This window comes from Aquarana catesbeiana, linkage group LG01 (genome assembly GCF_042186555.1).
Source record: "Aquarana catesbeiana isolate 2022-GZ linkage group LG01, ASM4218655v1, whole genome shotgun sequence".
Lineage (NCBI taxonomy): Eukaryota > Metazoa > Chordata > Amphibia > Anura > Ranidae > Aquarana > Aquarana catesbeiana.
The window spans coordinates 243579293-243606345 of NC_133324.1; the positions used below are offsets into that span (position 1 = coordinate 243579293).

General features: G+C 45.3%; 1 protein-coding gene across 8 annotated transcripts in view; it reads right to left on the minus strand.

Annotated features, from left to right (window-relative positions):
- The window catches only part of CLIP1 (CAP-Gly domain containing linker protein 1), a 225624-nt gene extending 207731 nt beyond the window's left edge, over positions 1-17893 (minus strand). For 4 of the 8 annotated variants that reach the window (XM_073626975.1, XM_073626958.1, XM_073626938.1 and 1 more), the window contains exon 1: positions 17730-17892. The gene's annotated coding sequence lies outside the window, so the exon portion shown is untranslated. Of the gene's footprint in view, positions 1-17729 lie in introns of all 8 variants that reach the window. The other 4 variants (XM_073626999.1, XM_073626966.1, XM_073626948.1 and 1 more) reach the window with 2 other exon arrangements.
- Positions 17894-27053: the final 9160 nt, after the last annotated feature.

The following is a 27053-nucleotide window of genomic DNA, read 5'->3' on the forward strand; positions in this document are numbered from 1 at the left end:
ACAGCTACAGCGGACAGGGCTAATAATACCCGGCTGGTGACAGCAGGGAGGAGGGGAGGAGAGCTGCAGGCAGTCACGTGAGCGCCGTTCTGAAATTCGGTATGGAGCAGCATTTTTTTTTTTTTTTAATAAACACACACTGGGGCACATAACCTAATATAACACATTGGATCATAGGAAGAAAACAATTTGTGCAGCAGGAGGGAAGGGGCAGGCACTGAGAGCTGACAGGCAGAGAGAGGACAGAGGAGAGATGCAGCTGTCAGAGGCACATAAACTGATCACAGAGCCAGGGCTCAGAATCCATGAAAAACCGTGGTCAGTTTACAGGGGGAGGGCAGAACCAGGCAGGATCAAAGCAGGTATTTCAAGAGATAGAAATGGCCAAATTGCACAGAACAAGCACTGTGCTGTATAAATGCTTTAGGGAAACAGGATTTTTTTAATTTTTTTTTTAGGGTAATAAACACTTTAAGTTAATAAAGGGTATCACTTAACTTTAAACTTTCTGCAATAATTGATGGATAACACTGTACAATAATCTACTACGGCACTGATTCAAGTATATATAATGTCAGAACATACACAGTATAAGTTATAATTACTGTAATATTAACCCTAAAATAGCTTCCATGAATGAGAGAATGAGAATGAAAATGAATGAGACTCATTCTATAGGTACCTTTTACTATACAGAGCTTTGCCATAGTATTTTATATAGAGCTTTGTAAATGTGACTTCTAATGGTCATCGTTCTAGCAGAAATTACAGTTAGCATCCCTGTTTTGGCACTGCTAAAAAGTTTATTTAGTCCACCATTTTCATGAAGGTAGCAATACAGAGTTTGATAACCAAACAATTCTCCCACCAATGCTACCAGTGTGCATGGAAGAACCTTCACTGGCTGTTGTATTCAGTAGCCTCTGCTACCAGAACACAGTGGTACTGGCGAACAGCGATTGCATCACATAAGGTTAGTAGGATATTAACTGCATCTTAAGACCCCTTTCACACTGAGGTGTTTTACAGGCATTTTTGCGCTACAAATATCGCCTGTAAACTGCCTCTTCTGCAGCCCCAGTGTGAAAGCCGGTGTGCTTTCACACTGGGGTGGTGCGCTTGCAGGACAGGAAAAAAGTCCTACAAGCAGCATCTTTGGGGCGGTGGAGGAGCGGTGTATACACTGCCCCTGGCCATTGAAATGAATGGGCGCCGCTGCCGAAGCGCCTGCAAAGCGCTTCAGCAGTGGCACTTTTCAGGCGCTATTAACCCTATCCTCGGCCGCAAGTGGGGGTTAAAAGCGCCCCTCTAGCGGCCAAATAGTGTCAATATAACAGCGGTAAAGCGTCCCTAAAATTAGCTGCACTTTAATGCTAACGCCCCCCCTGCCCCAGTGTGAAAGGGGTCTTAAGCAAAGACAAGAGCTGCTGAACACATGGCGTGGTACTACTAAAGAGTAAGCAGTGCCTGCATAAAGAATAAATAAATATGGATGCTTTTATGTACAAATGCATTTAGACCCTATACACTGTAGGTTTTTAAAACATTAAGCCCCTGTTCACACCAGCACAATTTGCATAATGATGAAACCATATTAATAATCTCTCCAGTCTCTTCCTCAGAGCAACAACATTACAACAGATGTTAGTGAATGGCAAAAAAAAAAAAAAAAAAAAAAAAAAAAAAACACCCCCCAAAAAACACAAAAAAGTGCTACAAAAACACATCAAGGGTCCATACACACCGATTGTTGTGTTGCAACTGCAGTGGTGTGAACTGGCCATACTGGAGACGAGGCATTTTGCCTTGGCTTATGGTGGGACTGCACTAAAATAGCTGCCCAACGCGGTCTCACCACACCTGATGTGAATAGACCCCGAAATATATATAATTATGAAGCAGCACTAGTGTGGACCTAGGCTAATACATATGAGGACTGATGTATATGTGCTTCTGAGATCAGTTGAGAGCAATCAGTGCTTTGCATTCTTATCTCCAAGGGAGCTCACTGTTAAAGGGCGTTAGGCTTTTAGTGTCTGAAGGGGCTATAGCCAACAAAACAGCATTAAACTATATTTTAGGGTTTATGCACACTGACCATTATAGGCATTTTTAACATCTAGTGTACACTTTCTGTGCCCAGGGAGCCTCACGTGCAGCATTTAGCCAACCATACAGGTAAATTATTCTTTGCATCAATGTTTTTCCGAGCATGCATGTTCTCCACATTTCCCATCGCAAAACTTCCACATTCAGCAAATACGTTGGATGCGCATGTGTGGGTTGAACGCGAATGCAAAATAGCATTGGCGTTTACAAAAATATGGCAGCATGACAACTCACGTGTGGCTCCCTGTACATGGGAAAAATTGATGGCAAATGTAACGTACACTATGCATACAAAATTGCATATAACTGTCCATGTGCACGTACTAGATTTTACTACAAAACAATATCAAACTGTTGTGAAAAACATTCCAGTCTTGTAAAAAAAATATAATTCAGCAACATTTTAATGAAGCTTTATTTGGTAAATGATAAACATTTTCATTCACTATATCATCTGCAGCAATTGCTTGGTAACTACATATGGCTTCCCGTAAAATCATTTACTAAAACAGTCTGAAAAATGCACACCAGAATGTTTACTTGTTCACACATTTTCTCCTTACAGAAGTCTCGCCTTAACACACTAGAACAAGAAAGGAAAAAGAAATTGTATGGCACGATCTAATGCGTCAAGACGCTGCTCTTCTCTACGTACTGCAAATTAAAGTGAACCTGTTACCAATATTAATGACTGCCATTTTGTCCTCTGCCTACTTTTTCTTTTTTGAGGGGGGGGGGGATCTTCGCCACTGCTTTAAAAGCAAAGTCCATCTTTCCTGACCAAGTTGAGACCCATATTTAGTCCACAGCCTCACACCCCCATATATACAATGTGGAGGGGGGGGGCTTCTTTCCCCACTGGTTTCTGTCATATTTGACTTTGGCTCCGCGTGCACAGCCAAGTCAACCATTCACAGAATACCGGTAAAGACAAAACCTACAAACAGCCACCGTAGCAGAGGGACTCGTAGCTCTCAAAGGAAAAAGGCATAAATCAAGATGGATTCAGGAAGGACTTGGGTGTCAAAACTATAATGACAGGAAAGAGATTGCTCTACAGGCTGACAGATAGGAAATACCTTTTTTTCTTTGCGCATCCCATGGGAAAATATACAGATAGAACATTAAGCACTTTTCAAGGAGAACACAGACAATAACTAGCAGATCAACATGAAATTAAAGCAAATACCTTAACAATTAAGAACATCTGTAACTAAAGGACTTAACATTTTGTTTGGTTAGACTTGTGATCAGCTGCATGCTCATTTGACAATGAATTTGAAAGATCAATCTACAGATCAGCTGACACAAAGCAAGAGCTTGCAGAGCTACAACTGACCAGGACACTGTCTGCATGGAGTTTGCATGGATTACCCCCAGGTACTATGGTTTCCTCCCGGACATGTAGGTAGGTTAGCTGGCTCTTGTCTAAATTGGTCCTAGTATGTGTTCAGGGTCTAATCCCAACTTCAGCCTCCTAGGCAGACCCTGGAAACATTGTCTAATGCAGTTCTGGCATAGAGCCACAGAATAAATAAGGTTTCAAGGTTAGAAGTGTAGCAAAGATCACAACACAGTCATGGTATTAGGAAATGGGAGGGGGTCGCCTCCCTAACTACGCAGTATAGCAGAGATGTGTACCACAAAATACTGGCAGATATTTGAATGATGTTTTAGCACTCTGACATAAAAAGGTGGATAATAGTGATAGCACAAACACTGTGAGACCATATATTCTACAGAATGGTCAATCTCAAGCTTTGTGCAAGTTACCGTGTACTGGGGCAGCACAGTGGCTAAGTGGTTGGCACTTCTGCCTAGCAGCACAAGAGACATTGGTTCTGTGAAGGAATGTGATGTAGATAATAATAATAGTAATCTGAAAATGTCTATTTTCTTATGTGCATACATATTTTTCTCCTTACTCATTATATAAGTATACAGATTTGCTCTGTTCCTATATTTTCTCAAAATGGCGTGTACCCCCTACCTCCCACACACAGAAGAACGCGGAACTGGAGATAAGAACAAAGAGAGCCAAACCTCGTTATGAAAATTATCCATCTTCTTTTCTATCTTGACCAATGAGATGTACCTATTAGACTGACATAGCAATGACGTATTTGTGTGTATAAAACATTAACACCGCCTTGAATAAATTAGAAGTGTAACAGTAACGAAACTGAGCGTGTCTCAGTGTGTTTACTTTTATATGCATGCATATCAACACTTTTCAAATTAGAGACAGCAGCAGATAACCTTGAGCTCGATTGGAGCTCTTAATCATTTCCATAACAGTTGGTGCCGAAACCCGGGACCTCAGGCTACGGTCGAAGTTATACCGCGACAAGCATTCGGGCGTTAACTGATTAATGAGAGTGGGGTTTGCGCAGCCCTAACAGTACCGGTGAGTTGATTTATATTCTTACCACTGTACGACTCTCTTATCTTTCGGTTGACGGCTGGATTCTGTCGGTATGCTGAGACTGTCTTAGAGGCAGGTATTTCCTCGCCTGAGGTTGTTTAACGAACCTGTCAATGGGTTTCTGCTGACCGTATTTGTTCACTGTCTGCCATTCTTTGGGCTACGAAACTCAGCAGTCTAAAAGTGCTACATGCGTGAATGTATGGTCTCATCTCCAGACGAGCTGTCGGCCTCTGGGATGAGATAGTTTTTTTGTAGCAGTCGTTTATAGACAGGTGTACTCTAGGTTCAAGGAACCTTTGAGAGTTATCTCAGCTGCTGGCTTTGCAGTCTGAAAGCGTTACAGAGGACTCACCCCAAGAAGAGTTGTCGGCCTCTTGGTGTAGAGCTGTAGAAAAACGTCTATAAACGGGTTTATTTTTGCAGGGTGGTCTGCCCTTGCGTTTATCTTAGCCTGCTGAGGCTTTACGGTTCAGAGAGTGGCAGGTGTAATGTCCTGTCGTGATTGTATTTGTGGTTTATTGTTTGATATACACGAGAGGGGGAGGGGGGCTGCCCGGGGGATCTGTTGGGTTGCGGGCCGTTGCTCCTCACTACCCCTGACGTGTTTGTTCTTGTTCTGAGATTAACCGTACATTACAGGGTTATAACAAACAGTAGCAACTTGGAGCGCAGTATGAGCCCCCACCGAAGGAATTTGCTGATAAGAACGCTGAGAAAAATATTAACTCCTTGGTTGTATGTATTCCCCTCTCAAGCCGTTAGCCGAGAAACAGAAAGTGATATTGTAATGAAAGTGATATTGTAAAGAAGGAGAGAAGAAGATGTTGAAATAGTTAACAAAGTTGAAAGAAGTGATGAAAGTTATGTTGCAGAAGAAACAGGGAGAAAAATCCTGTGTGATAAAGAAAATTGGATAAAGGAAGTTAAGAAAGATGGCGATTGTATTATGTATGTAAAGAAAATTGGATAAAGGAAGTTAAGAAAGATGGCGATTGTATTATGTATGTTTATCACAAAACTGATAATATGTTGGAATTTGAAACAAAGGAGGGGAGGGACAGCACTGCTCTCCGTCTAACAACCACTCCTTTCTCACCACCCAAGCACAACCCACTGTGACAACTCAGCCCGGCGGCCATCTTAGTGCACCCATGCCTTCACTCTCTACCCAGTCCAGTGCACTTCCTGCCGGCGGCCATCTTGGTACACCCAGTAAGCTTAAACAGCCTGTACCCAGCCCTCCCTGTTTTAAACCAAGATGGTTCATACCACACACCTGTCTTCCCCAATACGGGAGCATCACATTCTCAGGCCGGATATGTTAATGATGAAGAAGCATCTGAGTGGGAAGCCCGACAGCAGGCAGCAAGGCCACCCACTGATTTAACCCCCAATCCGGCTCCAGACTCTCAGTTCCGAGAGGATCTCAAACACATGCTGGCAACCGTAAAGAACAGTGCCTCTTGTCAGCCCCTGCCCCAACAACAGTCTCGGTTACCAGAAGGGGCACCAGTGATGTATGTCGCTTTTACTCTATCACAAGCAGCGGCCTTAGTGACAAGTCTGCCTGACCCAGAGAAGCAGCCAATTCCCTTCTACCACAGGATAGTGCAGATACAAGAAACTTACTCAGCTGCCTGGAGAGACTTGATCAGCCTATGCCAAATCAAAGCAGGATATGTCTTTTGGCCAGTCATGCAGATGGCCTTCAATGATGCCTGCCTGACAAGTGCCACTTCCTACACCTCAGGCGTGGAGTTCTGTGCACAACTCCACGACTGGGCAAAGGAGAAGTTGACGGATCAGAAGACCACAATCCAAGATATTACCCAAGATAAAGGGGAGTCTGTGAAGAAGTATCATGCTAGACTCATAAAGGCACACACACACATGTTATCAACTGCTTTTGTTTCAGGGCTCAGAGAGGATATCAGAAAAGGCCTGATGGTGGCCCGCCCTGAATACCATTCAATGAAAATGTCTGATTTATTGTTGGTGGCCAGAGGTATAGAAAATCAAAAAGGTAAAAAACCAACGCCCCTCATGGTAACCCATGACGAAGATCCCACCTACACTAGTCCACCACCACTGCCCAATACCAGGGAAAGGATCACCTGTTACAACTGTGGGAAACGGGGTCACTTCAAAAAGAATGCAGAGCCCCAAGATGTCCCAGACGAAAAACCTACCACTTTCCTCATTGACAGGGGTGCAGCCAAAAGTGTGTTGAGAGCGGTGAACCTGCCTAATAATTCTTTCCTTTCCACTTCCTGATTTGCTTGCCAGATTTGTGGTGTCCTCTACATGTCCCTTGAATCTACTAGGAGCTGATGTGTTGTCCAGACTACAGGCCTCAATCAGGACACGCCTGAAGGGGGGTGAAGTTACATACTCCCCTATCTTTAGAAGACTCATCTGCTTTGTGTTCTCTGCCTCTCCTGATGACACTTAATGAAGAAAAAAAAAAAAAAAAAAAAAAAAAAAAACTTCAAGTTCAATACTGCAGGAAGTACTTGACAGAATCCCTGCGTGCCTATGGTCCACAGGACCGGGAGACAACGGTAACTTAAAGGTGCCACCAGTTTCAGTCAAGCTAAAAGAGGGCGCTTCATTGCCCCGGAAACCACAATAACCCCAAGAAGAGAATCCTAAAAAGAGAACCAGGTACCTACTGTGGATGCCTTTGACTGCAAAATACCTCACAGAGGTGGACCTTACAAACGTTTTCTTCAGTGTCCACCCTCACCCCTTCTGCTGGTACCTTTTCGCATTCATCCACGGAAAGAAACGGCAACATACCTAAACAGTTGTGCCACAAGGGGCACAGAACTTTCCAAGCCAGTTTGCAAAAGCTATGGCTATCATCCTTAACACATGACAAAAGGAACACCCGGAAGTGATTCTCTTCCAACATGTTGATGACCTTCTCTTTTGTGCAGCTGACTTACCCCCTGTTGAAGTCACCTCAGAAAGCCTGTTGTGCTATCTTGCCAACCAGGGCTGCAGAGCCTCAAAGCCCAAATTGCAGTGGTGCTCAACACCTGTCATTTTCCTTGGACTAATTTCCTAGTGCAGAGCATGGATTCCAGAAGCCTTCCTACTGATGCTCTGCAATCAGACCCTTCCAGATGTCTCCTGAAGAAATATCTAAAGTTTGAAACCCTTGAGTGCGCCACCCCCGGCGCTAGGGCTCCCAGCCTACGACAAAACGCTCAAGCTCTTTGTATCCGAACGTCTGGGACATGCTGCAGGTGTACTCACCCAATCACATGGCATCAGCCTACGCCCCATAGGATATTATTCCTGTCGGCTGGATGCGGTAGCAAGAGGAGGCCTATTGTGTCTGCGAGCTGGATTTGCTACACAAGACTTGCTTGACAAAACTTTGAACTTGGTCCTCGGACACTGCCTCGTTCTGCTTGTTCCCCATGACGTTGTTGCCATATTCAACCAAGATCCAGCCGAAACACTTGTCCACTACCAGACACTTGAGACTCCTGTGTTCCCTCCTACTGGACAGCATTACTCTATTAAGTTGTCAAACACTGAACCCTACCACCCTTCTTCCACTTCTCGAGGGGGGAAAGGAGGAGGAGGAGTAGAGTCTTGACTTGTTACCCCCGTGACCGCACAGGACACGCGGTCACCACTGAAAACACTGTTCTACAAGTTGAAGCCTTACCACCGGTGATGTCTACACAGGAGGCAGAGCTATAAGCACTTACTACAGCACGTAAATGGGCAGAGGGAAAAAGAGCCAACATTCATGGACTCAAGATATGCTTTCAGCATTGCCCATGATTATGGTGTTATCTAGGACAGAGGATTCCTGATGGCTGCAGGAACACCTGTGAAAACTTGATTGATGCCTTGCTTCTCCCAACCCAAGTGACTATTCTGAGTAAAAGCACACGACAAAATGAACTCAAAAGAAGCTTAAGGCAATCATCAAGCCAATACAGCTGCCAAACAGACAGCTGGTGGTCCGCGGGAAGTGGACAGCAGGGTGGTAGAAGAAGACCACCCCGTGCTTACCTTACAGACTTTCCCAGTGGACAGAGTTTATCTAAAAGAACTACAGGAAACAGCAAGTCCGGATAAGAAGGAAAGCTGGAAACGGAGAGGAACAACTCTCAGAAATGGACTATTCGAGTGCAACAAGAAGCCTTGTCTACCCAGGAGTATGTACCCAGCACATGGAGCTGCCCACTTGACAAAGACTTTTATGAACTCTCTTATCAACAAGTGTTGCACCAAGAGTTACTCCACTGACCGACAGCTTCTGCAGATCATGCATTATCTGCACCAAATGTAACCCAGAATGCACAGAAGAAGCACCTGGCAAAAGCCCTATACCCCATTCCAGAGGATGCAAATTGATCATTCTCAAGTGCCAAGAAGTGGCAGATTCGAATACGCCCTAGTGGAAGTGGTCATGACTGCCAGGACCACAGCTAAGAAATTACTGAGTGAGATAGTATGTAGATTTGGGGTCCCAGAGGTGATATTGAGAGATCAGGGACCAGCCCTAACAACAACCCTTACTGAAGAGATTTGGGCAGCACTGGGGGTTCAGTTGGCACTACACATCCCATACCACCCTCAAAGTAGCGGGAAGGTAGAAAGGATGAATGGGACACTAAAAACAGGATGTTAAAGATGGCCCAAGAGACTAACATGAGTTGGCCAGACAGTTAGCCCATTGCCCTGTTCAGTGTCAGACACAGCCCCGGGGGAAACATGCCCTATCCCCTTATGAAATTTTGTTTGGTTCAGCTCCCAGACTTGGTTGTTACTTTCCACAACAGTTACAGTTACAGTCTGATGTGTTGACTAATTATGTAACCACATTATCACGAGAATTAACCTGAATGCATGTCCAGGTGTTTTCTTCCATTCCAGATCCTGAATTAGATACAGGAACACACCAACTACTGTCTGGAGATCCTTGAGCCAAGTTATGATGGTCCATTCCAAGTTTTGCTGACCACAGCCACCTCAGTCAAGTTGGCCAGGAAGAACACCTGAATGCACGCTTATCACTGCAGGAGAGCGTGTTTTCGGGTGCTGCATATCCTTTTTCTGTTTGATCTAGGGGGGAGGGGCCCAGGAGGTGGCCATCACAAAAATGATAACATAATTACGTTTTGGTGTAACTCTTCAGGTACACATGTGACCACCTTTACCTTAGATTACGGTGACATAGTACCTTGTCCGTTTGACCCTTCATGGTGATGCCATTGGTACAGTGATATCCCTGACGGTAAGGACATATATGTATGCCACACAGACAGTTACTGGGGACAGAGTTGTGGTTTCTGTGGGGGCCAGTGGGTTGGAACACAGGGCCAGAATGGGCGACCACAGAGTGCATTAGACAAAAAAGATGAAAATAGAAAGCCCCCATATCCTAACCAAAGATACCCCTGATACATACACTGACCCAGCACACAGTCAGAGGAGGAAGCGAGCAGCTCTCTCCGGAAGCTTTGATCCTCATGTATACATACATGTCATAGGGGTTACAAGGGGGGTCCCTGATGAGTTTAAAGGCAGGGATCAGGTAAAAGCTGGTTTTGAGTCTTTGATCCCCATAACAACTGTCAGCAAGAATGTAGATTGAATTAACTACATGTCATGGTTATGCAATAGAGTTTGTCGATTAGCATACCTGTCTCCATGTGTTCATCTCTAGAGACCAGCTGACCCTCACCTGACTGCTTTTGTAACCTCCCCTCTAAGCATGGCCCCACCCCAGGCCATATCAGGGAACCCTATATTAACCTGTGCACTGCAAGCCAGCAGTGCTGATCAACCACTGTGTGTTAGCCTCTATGTGTACTTGCTGTGTTTCCTACATCTGATTCCTGTTACCGACTTTGGCCTGTTCCCGACCATCCCTGTTTGCCTGTGACCCTGATGTTCCAGCCAGCTCCCTCCTTCCTCATCTCCTGTAGTCTACCGTGAGCGTGAGCTGTGAGACCCTGGGGGCCGCGACCTGGAGCCAGACTGCAGCGCAGTCCATCCTCACCACTAGAGGCTCTGGTGAACACCCGCTGGCTCTTAGACTCCGCGCCCTGGGGAATCTATGCTCTAGCTCCCAGTGGGATCTGTGTCAGTGATCCAGTAAACCTGATTCCTGAACCTCCCAGGGTACAATCCGCAGCAGTCAGCCGTAGGGTCTACTACCTTGCGGTGCACTCCTGATCCCAACGGTGTGCATCTGTCACCCAGCCTCTAGGTGACCTGACACTATACATATTATAACCAACAGAGATTTGTAAATTACTCTAAAGATGCCCTCCAGGGAATTTCTGATCAGTTAGCCCCCACTTCCTACATGACATTCCAGGACCGGATGGCCTTAGACATGGTGTTATCTGGGAAAGGAGGTGTTTTGTAAAATCATAGGAAAAAACGGGAACCTGTTGTACATACATTCCTGATAATATTGGCCCAAATGGTAAGGTTACTTTAGCTATAAAGAAATTAGAAGATCTGTCACTAGAGTTGAAGAAGAACTCAGGTATCACAGACCCATGGGATCAATATTTTAGCTGGATGAGTGGGTGGCAGAAGGTGCTCGCCCAGATACGGGTAACGGTATTAATAATCCTGGTCCTTTTAGCCCTGATTATATGCTGTATTCTACCTTTTGTAAAAAAGTTAATGAGCAAGGCTGTAGACAATAGCACACCTACATTTCTCCACCAAGAAGAAGAGGACCTCCTTATGATGGAAGATGACAAACCCTTCACTCCTCTACAGTCACTCCCTGTCCATAATCTCACAATCCTATAGGGTTATAGGGATAGATAGCGCCTGACTGCACCTCTCCAGCTGTATCGAGGAGGGAAGTGAACAGTTGCTGCCCAATTCTATATACAGCCTAAAAGAGTTGCTGAGGAGAAGGGCCAGGCTAAAAAGTAGGACCTTTAGTATTAGGGACAGAAAAGAGAAAATAGTCATTTTAGGGGGGATTGTGAAGGAATGTGATGTAGATAATAATAATAGTAATCTGAAAATGTCTATTTTCTTATGTGCATACATATTTTTCTCCTTACTCATTATATAAGTATACAGATTTGCTCTGTTCCTATATTTTCTCAAAATGGCGTGTACCCCCTACCTCCCACACACAGAAGAACGCGGAACTGGAGATAAGAACAAAGAGAGCCAAACCTCGTTATGAAAATTATCCATCTTCTTTTCTATCTTGACCAATGAGATGTACCTATTAGACTGACATAGCAATGACGTATTTGTGTGTATAAAACATTAACACCGCCTTGAATAAATTAGAAGTGTAACAGTAACGAAACTGAGCGTGTCTCAGTGTGTTTACTTTTATATGCATGCATATCAACACTTTTCAAATTAGAGACAGCAGCAGATAACCTTGAGCTCGATTGGAGCTCTTAATCATTTCCATAACAGTTCAAATCCCAAGCACTACCTGCTCGGAGTTTGTATGGGTTTCCTCTGGGTACTCTAGTTTCCTCCCACACTTCAAAGACACGTTGGTATTTAAATTGGCCCTAGTATGAATGTGGGTTAGGGACCTTAGATTGTAAGCTCCTTGAGGGCAGGGACTGATGTGAATGTACAATATATAAAAATATGTACTCGTGTAAAGCCCAATAGCTCCAGATTCTTTGTATCCAATACACTGCCTATTTGGTGAAATGGCTCTTCCACATGGAAAAAATGTTACAAAAGATCAGATCTTGCTACTGACTTCCATTTCAGAAAGCCCACTCTAACACACAAAGTACTTGTGAGCTTTTTAGCAATGCTTCACTATGGTAGACGTAGGCTGTCATAGTGGAATTTTATACTTTATTCAAATGAAGTGTTGAGCAATATTGCATGACTGATGAAACTATGGTCCTGCAACTCTAAAGTTTTTGTGGTAAGCCTGCCTCTTATAGTTAGTTATGTCTTGACAAGTTCAAAAGACGTCAATGCCTTGACCTACATATTTGGTAGGTACAGAAGTTAAATATTAACTACAGCAGGTAGCTTAAAGCATAAGCTTTTACATCATAATTTGACCCTCCAGAGCAAACTGAAGCTCCACAAGTTTCCACTTCCTCATCCTGAAGACTAGGTATAATCCACACCCAGTTCTACAATGTTACTGTGTCTAAACGACAAGTCAGGGAAGATCAGAACTCAAAAAGGTATATGCTGTCACCAGATTGTAGTTAGGTACAGGTTGTAGACGCCTGGCAGCCGAAAGTTGCTAAAGATGCTGAGTCAGCAGAAAATCTATGCAACTATCATTTTCAGTAAGAAAGGTCAGCAAAAACCATTGCTAGAGTGCACCTAAAAAAAAAAACTCTACAAAGCTTGTCTGAAGCCACAGCAGCAGCCTAGTAATGGGAAGGACAATTAGAGCCAAGAAGGAAGCTGAATAAGTTACAGCTTGCTTTGCACACAGCAAAACATTACATCACTTCAATGGGTAAAAAGCAATCACACAGCCAATACGTGCTGATAGGACATGATGTACAACTCCAAGAAAAGTACTTGCAGTGCCAAACCGGAGTCTGACACTCAGGAAAAGCAGCCGAGGCTTCTTCACAATGAGGGTTCCAATGGTACTTGTACCCTATGAGGTACTCAGTTTTGAGAGTTGTTTCAGGCTGCTTCTGCATGGATTTTAAGAGCTGCTGTCACATTGACTTGTATGAAGAAGTATAGGATTCCCATGCACACAAGCCCTTACCCTAGGTTCACACTTCTGCGTTTTGTGCAATCTGCTTTTGTGCGGGCTCGGCCGCTAAGTAACATGAATGGGCTGCTGTGCCTGTACTTCCGCAAAAAAAGAAAAAAAGGTGCATGCACCTTTTCAAAAACGCGGCCACATGGAAATCGCATGGTCTTTTTGACCATGCAATTTCCCCGTGGTCCCCGCACCTGCAAACGCACTGCATGCCGAGATGCGTGGGAATGCCATTCAGAATGAATGGCATCTGAACGTGTCTCCTAAAAGCAGCGCGATTTGGCTGCTGGTACGTATGTGGTTCCCACACCCGCAGCCACACGCATAGGTGTGAACTTAGCCTAAAGCAGTGGGCGATTTTCCTGAAAACCTGGGAATCCCCTTAAAGCCGCTTCCTGAATTATGAATGTGCCCTGTTAAATATATAGCAAAATACTTTATATTCAACCCCAGGCACACACATTCCATCGTTTCTGTCCTAGAAATATCAGATTACAGTCTAAATGTCTAAATGCATGCCTGGCTTTCATTAACAGAACACTGAGAAAGTCAACAAGCCAAAGATAGCCTTCATCAGGTATCCCACACCTCGATTAAGATTTTCATTTACACCAGTCTGTCTTTTCATGGCAGCACACTATAAGGGCGTGAAACAAATGATATCTGTATGCAAAATACACATCAATCACAGCGGTTATGAAGAGCAAGGTGTGAGTCAAATGCCAGACTCTTCCATAAACCTCAAATTTTGGAAAACAAATGTACACACACACCCTGACCATCTGGATGGGGGTCATTTTATGGTTCTCTACTCTCCCTGGAACACAATATCCCTAATCTTCACATGCTGAACAAATCAACATAGTCACAAAAACACTTATCACTTTCTTTTTTAGAACAGCAGCATTGTATTAAGAATACAAACAATAGTTATTCAAAATCCAATATTAGCTTACTAGAAAAAAAAAAAAGAAATATCTTGTTACGCCAAGTAAATTGATACCCAACATGTCACGCTTCAAAATTGCGCTCGCTCATGGAATGGCGTCAAACTTTTACCCTTAAAAATCTAAATAGGCGACGTTTAAAAAATTCTACAGGTTGCATGTTTTGCGTTACAGAAGAGGTCTAGGGCTAAAATTATTGCTCTCGCTCTACCGGTCGTGGCGACACCTCACGTGTGGTTTGACCACCGTTTTCATATGCGGGCGCTACTCACGTATGCGTTCGCTTCTGCGTGCGAGCTCGTCGGGACAGGGCGCTTTAAAAAAATTGTATTTTTTTTTTTTTTATTATTTATTTTACTTTATTTTATTTATTTTTTCACTGTTTAAAAAAAAAAAATTGGATCACTTTTATTCCTATTACAAGGAATGTAAACATCCCTTGTAATAGAAAAAAGCATGACAGGACCTCTTAAAGATCTGGGGTCAAAAAGTCCTCAGATCTCATATTTAGACTTTAATGAAAAAAAAAAAAAAAAAAAGTCGTTTAAAAAAAATGACACAAAAAAAAATGTGCCTTTAAGACAAGTGGGCGGAGCTGACGTAATGACGTCGCTTCAGCCGTCTTATGGTATGGAGAGGGGTGGGCGCCATCTTAGCCTGACTCGTCTCCATACTGAGGAAGTGAAAGGACCCGATTGCCTCCGCCGCTACCAACGGCTCCGGTAAGCGGCGGAGGGTGCGGGAGAGCGGCGGGTGGTACCTCTCCCGCCGCCGATAACGGTGATCTCGCGGCGAACCCACCGCAGAGACCACCATTATCGTGTACAGAACCGCCGGCCCTAAAGATGGATACCTTGGTTGTGGCAGCAGCTGCTGCCATTACCGAGATATCCATCTTTAAAGTAACGACGTATATATACAATGGCCGGTCGGTAAGTAGTTAAAGTCTCCTTTTGTTTGTTTAAAATTAACAAACATGTTATACTTACCTCCTCTGTGCAGTGGTTTTGCACAGAGCAGCCCAGATCCTCCTCTTCTCAGGATCCTTGCCAGTCCTCCTGGTCCCTTCCTCCTGTCAAGTGCCCCCATAGCAGGCAGCTTGCTATGAGGGCACCCGAGCTGCTGCCATGGCTCGCCGCTGTCCCCTTTCTCTCCTCATTGGCTCACTGACTGATTCACACCAAGGGGGAGCCAATGGTGCCCACTGCTGTCTAGGCCAATGAGGGAGAGGCCCAGAACAGCCGAGACTCTCATGCAACATTGCTGGATCGAGATGGGGTTCAGGTAAGTATTAGGGGCTGCAGCACGCAGCATTTTTTTTTTTTTTTATCTTAATGCATAGAATGCATTAAGATAAAAAAAAAAACTTCTGCTGTTACAACCACTTTAACCGGCCACCTTTAATGAAATGGTAAATGTGTGATTGTATGCTATCAGTACAAATTTAGTGCATGACATGATGTCCCCCCATTTATTTACCACCACCCTGTCCTCTTTTCCCTTTCCTTCCTGTCTTGTTTTGTAGAACTGATGAAACATTTAATAATAAAAACCAAATACATTCAGCAGTTTTGAACCTCTCAGGGACCACTCAGCAATGTCACAAATGTAGCAGAATGAGCATAAAGGGTGAGGTTTTTGTTACAAATTATCAGATCAGCTGGAAGCTCACACCAGCTGAACCCTCATGTAAGTATGTGGGAACTATTTGTTCCAACTTTTAACCTGTAAGAATCAAATATGTATAAGAGTCACCATACACAAAAAATTAAACACACCATACAATCTACAGCTAGCCATATGTAATAGGTGGACATACCTAAGCACTCCACTCAGTTCGCATCCATTCAAGCAGGACCTTCACTACATGGTTATTGGGAGATTGCACCATCAGATTGTATAGTGTATGGCCAGCTTAAAAAGGAGCTCCAGCCACTTTTGTAAAAGCCGGCAGCTACAGAAACTAGCTGCTGATGTTTAATAAACAGAGACTCGCCTGTCCCAGGATGCAGCAATGTGCTCACCCGAGCCGTTCCTTCCCTTGGTCTTCCGTCCCTGGCATTTCAACTGTGGGCATCTGGCAGCGACAGCTTACGGCTTCACAAGCGGGTGCCCACTGCACTCTGTGAATTGTCCGGCAGTCTTCTGGGACCTGTGACGTGTCCCAGATGACTGCGGGAAGGGGAGATCTTCCAGGTCAGATTGCCTAAGCGATCTGAGTGGTAGTGGGAGCGGGCACCTGTCAAAACCAGGTACCCGCCCCCCCAACCGAACAGGGGAGGCCTTAAAGTGGAACTTCCCTTTTGGGTGGAGCTCCACTTTAAAATAGAACTTAACTTGACTAATAGAAAATTGCAAGCAGGCAGCTCTGTTTTTGTAGAAGAGAAATAGCATGTCTGTTCTGTAATAAACACTTACCTGCCTGCTCGCAATCTTCTACTGAATGTACACTGGAGCTGCTTAACTCAACGTGCATCCCTGGCTTAATCCAGCCGTGCCAGAACAACAGACTCCCGTCCACATGCATGGAATGACGTTATTCCATGGCCAGCCAATCAAGAGGCTGAAAACTCAGCACCCAAAAGTAGCCGAGGAGAAGATGACAGCAGGGATTAAAGCCTTGTGTAGACTTGCTTTGCTGTCTGAAGCCCAATCTACATTCAGATCGCCATTTAGACAGCAATAGACAGGTGGTGTTGTATCACCTCTTTACAACCTGTTTTAACCCCTTAATTACTGAAAAACCCCACTGGTACCCCCCCTGAGCACGACAAGGGATACAACTCCTGCCGCAGCTGTGACGCTGCCTCAGCAGTAACAGTGGGAATAAAAGGTAAAAAACCCATGTGGGGTGTAGCTCCGCTCCCCTATACTTACGTGAGCTTATCTCAATCCAGCGCCCTGCACAAGAGCAGTGTCTCTCTCCGCTCTCTCCCTTCTCATTGGCTCAGAGACAGCAGCGCTGTCATTCACAGCCAGTGAGGAGGGAGTGGGGCGGAGCTGAACCACTCTGTGTGTCAATGGACACCCGCTCAGCGCCTCCAGAGCAGGCAGCTTGTTATGGTGGCTGAGGAGAAGAGGAGCCCAGAAGAAGAGAATCAGGCTGCTCTGTGCAGAACCAAAGCAAAGATCAGGGAAGTATAACAGCTTTGTTATTTTAATTTGATAAAAAGACCATTTCCAATGACTTGTATTGTGGTAAGACTAGCAGACCCCAATGAGTGTCCCCCCCCCCCCTGGGCTGATCAGAGGGATGGCTTGTCATATCACCAGGTTCCCTATGAGAAGATGACTGGGGTACAGGTGCCTCCACCCAGGAGGGGCCCCCGCCTCTGGGCCTGTGTTCCTGTTCAGATTCCTCCAGGTGACACTGAGGAGCCCAGGGGCCGCGGTGCAGGCTGGGAGAGAGCGGTAATGCAGGCCTCCCCCCTCCCCTCAGCAGAGCAGGGGAGGCTGTGTGCACCAGACATAGCGCCGTCTGCCCATCCCTATCACCGAGCCAGCAGCCGTCACTCACCGTCTATTCCCCTGGCCGCTGCCTTTCCTCTCCGGTGTGCCACGGACCGGGCACCGAACCGAGTGCGCGCGCAGCCCCGGCCACCTCAGTCAGGCGCGAGCACGGGCTCCTGAGTCTGTGGATGTCAGCAGGCGAGGGGCGGGGCGGGGACGTCACTGGCGGCTCACCGATTGGTGGCTTCGGAACATTGCTGCGGCACTGCGATGTGACCAGAGTGGGCGGAGCCAAATCCCGGGAAGATGATGTGCGGTTCGCGCTCTGCTACCGCTAGACATTGGGGGAGATGGGATTACACCGTCACCCCATCAATACAATCTCAGGGAAAAGCCTTTTTATTTTCATTTATTTATGTACAACAAAAGTTTTAATTGAAGCAATAAATAAAGAAGATACATCCTTGTATACAACCAGAAAAACATATCAGAAGACATCCATCAAGGGTGTATAAGCCAACATCATATAACAAATAGTCAAAGCCATTGTATTCATGGTTAAAGCTGCAGTTTTTGCCCGGCGTCGCGCCTTCTCGCCAAGGAACATACAAGTGATATGGAAATGATTTTGGGGCAGTTAAACTATAAGGATAGACAGATGCAGAGATGTTATATTTTGCTAGTAGAGATGCTATAATTTGCTAAATGTAACTTTTGCAGGCCATGTTGGCCGAGATGTGTCTTCCCCTTTTTCAATTACTTTTTATATTCAAGAAATGTATATTGTATATTTTCCATGTACTATTTTCAATAAAAATATTGGGAAAGAAAGCTGCAGTTTTTAGTAACAGAATACCTGATGATCCTGCCATGAAGGTCCTTATGTAGGCACTTCCTAATCTGTCCCCTTCTCCCAGTTGTGCCCCTGCATTGTCACCAGTGGCGGCTGGTGGAAAAGTTTTTGGGGGGTGGCAAACAGTATGCCACTACTCCGTCGATCGGTAGCACTTACCCTATCAGTGGTGGCCTCCCATTCTGCTCCCCACGGGTCATGGCGGCAGCTTCCGTTCCTTCCCTCCTCCTCCTCGGCGGCCAATTGGTAGTCTTCTCTTTTCGGCCAATTGGGAGTCATCTCTTTTTGGCCAATCAGAAAACGAGTCACCCTGCTTCTGAATGGCCGTATTAAGGATCAGTATTTCAACAGCAAATATTAATTTGCTGTTATAACACACCTGGGTGAGATTGGAGCGCATTCTCTGCGACCCGAGTCCATCCTATTTTGAAGCCGCTTAGAGCCTCTGGTTCTAACCAGGTGCTTAAAAATAAAAAAAAAATAAATAAATAAAAACAACTGCTGTAATTCATGTGCCCAGTGTCCTGAAAGGGGCCAGACGCATGAATAGCGGGTGCCCACGGCAGCCGCAGATACATTGCATATAGGGGGTGGCGTGGAGAGAGGGGACGGCGCCCCTAATGGAAGGGCCACTACTGATTGTCAACCTGTCACAAGAGTTTCCAATGGTGGGCATGCAACATATGCTTTAATTAAATTAAATATCAGATGTATGATTAAATCAAAGCATTTAATGCGGTTGTAAATCACAGATGTTCAAAAAAAGAAAAAAAAAGTAAGCAATGGCATAATGTGCTAGTATGCATTGCATACTAGCACATTATTAAATACTCACCTTGGAATGAAGCCCTGCAGTGCTGTAAAGTCACAGATGAGAGGGCTGACATGTTCCTCTTGTCTTTCTTCAGGGTTCGCGAGCTCCAGCTATGTGATTGGCCAGAGTCACAACGATATCACTCCCCCACATATACGTGTGGGAGCCCTCAGTTTCAGCACGAAGCTCTGAAGTTCCAACAAGGTATGCCGGACCTTCAGAGTGTACGTGTCAGTGATGTGACAGGCTCCATGCAGGGTGAATATCACCTAAATGATGCACATTTAGGAGATATTTATATTACCTACAGGTAAGCCTTATTATAGACTTACCTGTAGGTAAAACGACCAAGCAGGGTTTACTGCCACTTTAAAGGAAAAAAAAAATCAAATAACTTCCATTACCAAAGATTTAAACTTAATTTGGATCAGATTAGATTAGATCAAATAATTTTCTGCCGTTGGCCAATCAAATCATCAGTCATTTTACATTAATCTGCAGTGCTGATATTATTTTGTTCATTAATACGATCATAGTTCAATCAATCAGATTATGAGATTACATGGCAGAAACAGAGATGCAATCAATATCTATGGGTCACCATACTCTATACAATATGATTTACTGGTTTAAATTGGTTCAACTAGAAACCAAAAAAAATAAAAAGTCAGCAGCTACAAATACTGTAGCTGCTGACTTTCTAATATAAGAACACTTACTTCTCCAGGAACCCAGCTCTTTCTTCACCCAGGCCAGCTCTTCAGCCGTCTTCAGGTTGCAGACAGCGGCATGTTTACTTCGGGAATCTGGCTGTGACCGTATGCGGCTTCTAACTGCACATGCACAAGACCTGGTGTGCTTTGTGAATGGTCCCAGTTTTCTGGGACCTGTGACATGTCCCAGAAGGCTGTGGGGGAAAGAGGGGACCAAACTTCTGCTCTGCACAGAGTCTGTGGTCAGTGAGTCAATCACTGTATAAGGGGGAGAGGTGGGTCACTGATGTAAGGGGCAAGTGGACACCCTAAGGTAAGGGGGGGGCACTGATATAAAAGTCCCCCCTTATATCAGTGTCCTCACTGCCCTCTTACATCAGTGACCCCCTCCCCTTTACCTTAGTGTATTCACTCTGCAGACTCTGGTGTGTGAAGGGAAACTCTGATGTAAGAGGTTCTCAGGTCACCAGAGTTCCCCCTTACATTAGAGTTCACCCTTATAGCGCAAGGGATAACTTTGTGGACTCTGGTGTAAGAGGTTCTCTGGTCACCAGAGCCTCCCCTTACATCAGAGTTCCCCTTTACACCAGAGTCTGCAACATTCCCCCTTACATCAGGGTCTGCAGAGTTCCCCCCTTGCACTGTAAGGCAAACCCTGCAGATTCTGTTGTACTGTAAAAGGGAACTGTGATCTAAAAAATGCATAGCATCATTGGTGAGTGGAGAAGAAAAAAAAAATGTCCGGCATCACTGGTAAGTAGAAGAAAAAAATGTTCGGCGTCGCTGGTAAGTAGAAGAAAAAAATGTTCGGCGTCACTGGTAAGTAGAAGAAAAAACTGTTCGGCGTCACTAGACACTGGAAGATTGAATTTCCCAGGGATTGGCTAGAAAAATGCCTGGAAGTAGAAGTAAAAAAAAAAAAATAGACTGGTATCAATGGATGCAATAATGTGTCCAGTGTCAGTGGGAATAAAAGGGGAGAGAGGGGGAGAGAGTTGTAGAGGACGCTGATGATGGGTCCTGGACAGGTGCTATGTCTCGCCCATTTTTGTGTTGTGGTCCCTTTAAGGGGGATGTTGTGGTGTATTCAGGGGTTCTCACCCGTGCAGGGTGAGAAGTTCCAGGATAGTTCAATGATAAAGGAGAGGACCGACTTACAGTTCTCTCTGCATTAATAATTTCCTATTCGGGACCAAAATTTTTGAAGGTTCAGAAATATTCATTAGGGAAAGAACCTCCTGGTTACGCAGACTTCGGTCTGGACAGGATTCTGCTTAGGCTTAGTGCCAAACTTAATAAATGGTCAAACATTCCTAAAGACGCACTCCTAAACCTTGTGGAAAGCCTTCCCAGAAGAGGTGAAGCTGTTATAGCTGCAAAGGGTGGTCCAACTCAATATTTAACTCTATAGACGAAGACCAGTATGCCATTAAAGTTCATGTGCATGTAAAGGCAGGCATCCCAATACTTTTGGTAATATATTGTATATACGGTTCTGCTCATAAGTTTACATACCCTGGCAGAATTTATGATTTCTTGGCCATTTTTCAGAGAATATGAATAATACAAAAACATTTCTTTCACTCATGGTTAGTGTTTGGCTGAAGCCATTTATTATCAATCGACTGTGTTTACTCTTTTTAAATCATAATGGCAACAGAAACTACGCTGAAATGACCCTGATCAAAAGTTTACATACTCCAGTTCTTAATACCGTGTATTGCCCCCTTTAACATCAATGATAGCTTGAAGTCTTTTGTGGTATTTGTGGATGAGGCTCTTTATCTTCTCAGATGGTAAAGCTGCTCATTCCTCTTGGCAAAAAGCCTCCAGTTCCTGTAAATTCTTGGGCTGTCTTGCATGAACTGCACGTTTGCGATCTCCCCAGAGTGGCTCAATAATATTGAGGTCATGAGACTGAGATGGCCACTCCAGAACCTTCACTTTATTCTGCTGTAGCCAATGACAGGTCGACTTGGCCTTGTATTTTGGATCATTGTCATGTTGAAATGTCCAAGTACATCCCATGCGCAGCTTCCTGGCAGATGAATGCAAATGTTCCTCCAGTATTTTTTTGATAACATACTACATTCATCTTGCCTTCAATTTTTACCAAATTTCCTGTGCTTTTGTAGCTCACACATCCCCAAAACTTCAGCAATCCACCTCAGTGTTTCACAGGAGGAATGGTGTACCTTTCACCAAAGGCCTTGTTGACTCTTCTCCAAATATAGCATTTATGGTTGTTGCCAAAAAGCTCAATTTTGGTCTCATCACTCCAAATGACTTTGTGCCAGAATGTTTGAGGCTTGTCTCTTGGCGTATTGTAAGCGGGATACTTTGTAGCATTTGCGTAGTAATGGCTTTCTTCTGGCGACTCGACCATGCAGCCCATCTTTCTTCAAGTGCCTCCTTATTGTGCATCTTGAAACAGCCACACCACATGTTTTCAGAGAGTCCTGTATTTCACCTGAAGTTATTTGTGGGTTTTTCTTTGCATCTTCAGCCGTCTTCAGGTTGCCGACAGCGGCATGTTTACTTTGGGAATCTCGGTGTGACCGTATGCGGCTGCCCACTGCGCATGCGCGAGACCTGGTGTGCTTTGTGAATTAAGGGGGGACACTGATATAAAAGTCCCCGGAGATGGAAGAAGACCCCCAGAGCTGCCTAATAAATTACTTTAAAAACCTGTCTAGTGTGTTTTTTTTATTGACACTTTTTTCCTAGGTGAATGGGTAGGGGTACGATGTACCCCATACTCATTCGCATAGGGTGGGGGGCCCCCTTATTAAAGGGAGCTCCCGGATTCTGATAAGCCCCCTGCCCCCAACAACCAACAGCAAGGGTTGTCGAGAAGAGGCCCTTGTCCTCATCAACATGGGGACAAGGTGCTTTGGGGCAGGGGGGGCCCAGGGCTCCCCCCTGCCCCAAAGCACCCACCCCGCCATGTTGAGGGCATGCGGCCTGGTATGGTTCAGGAGGAGGGCGGGCACTCGCTCGCTCGTCCCCACCCCCATTCCTGACCGGTTGGGCTGCGTGCTCAGATAAGGGTCTGGTATGGATTTTGGGGGGGACCCCCACGCTGTTTTTTCGGCGTAGGGGGTTCCCCTTAAAATCCATACCAGACCGAAGGGCCTGGTATGCTCTTGGAGGGGGAACTCATGCCAGTTTTTTATTTAAAATTTGGTGCGGAGTTCCCCCTCAAGTTATCTGAACACAAGTCGCATGCCAAAGTCGGATCATGCGAGACGGAGATCCGACTTTGATCCGACTTCAATGATAGTCAATGAGCTGAAGTAGGATCAAAGTCGGACCAAAGTAGTACAGGGAGCATTTCTAAAGTCGGAACGACTTGTGTCGGACCAGTTAGGACGGCTCCCATAGGGAAACATTGGATTTCACACGTCATGCGACATGAGCTCCCAATGTCGGAGCGTTTGTCAGACCAGTGTGAACCCAGCCTTACACACACACACACACTAATTACAAGCAAACAGATCACAGGTGAGGATGGTTACCTTTAACAGCCATTCAAACCCCTTTGTGTCAACTTGTATGCATGTTATCAGGCCAAAATCACCAGGGTATGTAAACTTTTGATAAGGGTCATTTGGGTAGATTCTGTTGTGATTACAATTTTAAAAGAGTAAATACAGTTGATTGATAATAAATGGCTTCAGCCACACTAACCATGAGTGAAAGAAATGTTTTTGTGTTATTCATATTCTCTGAAAAATGGCCAAGAAATGTAAACTTATGAGCACAACTGTATATGCCACAACAGACCTCAATAGCAAATCTTTCCCTCTCCACTACTCGTTTAGATTTTCAATCAGCGTAGAGCCATAGAGTGTGATGTGACACTGTGATGTGACACTGTGATATGACCAGCAACAGGAAGTAGGGATACATTTCACCACTCCAGGCACTGGGTTGACAATACCCGTCTTACTGCCACCAGGTGCTTGTACAAGAGTCCCAGCACGCAGCACTGGAACATAGGATGGTTTGATAGAAGTTGTTTGGTTTCCAATTCCAGGACAATCCCATAGAAATCTGGAAACATGACGAGGGTCAGTTGCTTTGGCACCCAGGGCACTAGGAAAGAGATGCAGCGCACATGCCCCATGGTATGGGAATCATCCTTAAATGTACACAAAAAAGTTTAGGAGTGAACTGAACCTTAATTAGAAACCAGAGACTATCTTACCTGTTCACACCAGAAATACAATAAGGCACTACAGTATAAATTTACCCTGACTTATGCAGCAAAATATATCTCAATGCATCCACATGACAGGATACAGGGCTTTAATATTACACAATGCAATGCCCTATTTTATAAACAATTTATTTTAATTGATCCCTGCACTAAAAAATTTAGCAAAGCAACGCATAGCATTTATTTACTGTGATCAGGGCCTAAGGCTGCCAATATTTGTCTGGGAAGTCCGTGCCTGTGAAACTTTATAAGCTACTTTATGAGCAAAATCTGAGATTGCAATATGATATCATATGCAATATGAATATCTGGAAGTTCCTGCTTGCCTATTATCTCTCGTTATTAGAGGCACTATAAACACTCCTGGTTAGGGATGAGCTTCGTATTTGAATCAAACGCATGTTCGACTCGAACATCGTATGTTCGGTTGTTCGCCGAATTACGAACGTTATGGGCCGCTCGTGCCAAATTCGAGTGGCGCGTTACGGCCCATAATTCACTGCAGCATCGCATTGCATTGCTGGCTGATGACTGGCCAAGCATGCACTATGACCCGCATGCTTGGCCAATCACAGCGCCGTGTGTACAGAGAGCCGTAATTGGCCAAAGGCAGGGAGGCTTTGGCCAATTATGGCTCAGGGGGTTTAGTGCACGCCCCACACTATATAAGGCCGCCTGCGTGAAAGGCCTTGTGTAGTGTGTTGCGGCAGAGAGAAATAGATAGACAGTGTCATTTGATTTAAGTTAAAGTAGGCAGGTCGAGTCAGTTAGCTGCACTTAACAGTGTAGTGTGTGTGTGTGTGCACGCACACACACACACACATATATATATATATATACATATACATATATATACACACACACACACACACACACACACACATACATACACACACACACAATGTATTCAGTTTAGCTAGATCCGTTCCTGTTATTCTCTTCCTAATATACTGACAAGCAGGCGTTTTTACAGTATTTCCAGTTAGTGTACTGTGTACCCTGTACAGTTGCACCTACAGTATAGCTACCTGAAGCCAAGTGCTTGTGTGCTTCTTCTGATCCTATTAATAGTACAGCCAGGCTCTTGAAGTATTTCCAGTTAGTGTACTGTGTACCCTGCACAGTTGCACCTACAGTATAGCTACCTGAAGACAAGTGCAGGTGTTCTCATACTAATAATACTACAGGCAGGCAGTTGATTCTCCAGTTTTGTGCAGCTACATCTCACTGCGGGCCATTAGTATGTCTGGAAGGCCGTCAAGGAAAGGCAGACAGTCACAAGCTAATAAAAGAGGGCAAGTAGGCTCTGGGTCTAAAGGCAACAGTGCTGGTCGTGGACATGGTGCATCTTCATCAGCACATGGCTGTGGGACACGCTTGGCCTTTTTTTTCGGCAGCTGGCCACGTTGAGCCGCAATATGCAAAAGACTTGGTTGAGTGGATGACCAAGCCCTCCTCGTCCTCTCTCACCCAGGCTCAGGGTACTTTGTCTGGCAAAGCAGCTGCCAAAGCGGCCTCTTCCCTCGGCTCAATGGCATCAGTCACTCCTTCCCTAGCCCCACCATGTCCTCCTGAGGAGTGCCCTGAACTGTTTGACCACAGTGTTGGGTACATGCTCCAAGAGGATGCCCAGCATTTTGAAGGCTCCGATGATGGTACTCAGCTAGAGGAAGGCCGTAACGTGAACCCACCCCAGACAGAGGGGGTGCCCAAGGACAGCAATCTGGCAGTCATGTTCCTCCTGCTGCAGCATACTGCCAGGTTTGCTCCAGTGATAAGGAGGGAGGGGATGATGAGGTCACTGATTCCACGTGGGTGCCTGATAGGAGAGAGGAGGAGGAGGCACATCACCGAGGCAGGATGCCCTCCAGGGGCCAGCTTAAGGGCAGCACACTGACTGCATCACACCACAGAGCTCCGCATGTGTAGGGCTCTGCTGTCTCTGCGCGTTATTCCAAAAGTTCTTTGGTGTGGGCCTTTTTTGAGACGAGTGCATCAGATCGCACTGCTGCTATTTGCAACATATGTCTCAAGCGTATCTCGCGTGGGCAAAACATCTCCCGCTTGGGCACCACATGCTTGACCAGACATATGTTGGCAAGCGTACCTAAAAGACCCACACCAAAGGACAAAGAGGACCTCTCCTTGCTCCTCATCAGCTGGGATCTCCAACCCCACTATACCTTCAGTCCTCTCCGTCTGAGACCTGCACTGAGAGGAATGAAGGTGTAGAATTAGGTGTGTCACAGCCAAGTACTTGCAGGCAATCTGCTATCGATACATCGACATCAGATTGTACCAGGCAAATTTCCCTTCCCCAGCTGCTGCATCGCAGAAAGAAGTTCGCTCCCAGCTATCCACATTCCCAGCGGTTGAATGCTAGCTTGGCAAAATTGCTAGCACTTCAACTGCTACCTTTTCAGTTGGTAGACTCTGCCCCCTTCCGTGAGTTTGTGGAATGTGCGGTTCCTCAGTGGCAGGTTCCCAAATGCCACTTTTTCTCACGGAAGGCGATTCCGGCTCTCTACCGGCATGTGGAAGGCAATGTCTTGGCCTCGCTGGACAGGGGTCAGCGGTAAGGTGCATATTACCGCTGACTCATGGTCCAGCAGGCATGGACAGGGACGTTACCCAAGTTTCTCAGCGTATTGGGTGACTCTACTGGCAGCTGGGAAGGATGCAGGACAACAAGGTGCAGTAGTGTTGGAAGTTGTTCCTCCAAAACACCTCTAAAATGCTACTACTAGTGATTCTGACACGCCTCTCTCCTCCACCCCCTACTCCTCTTC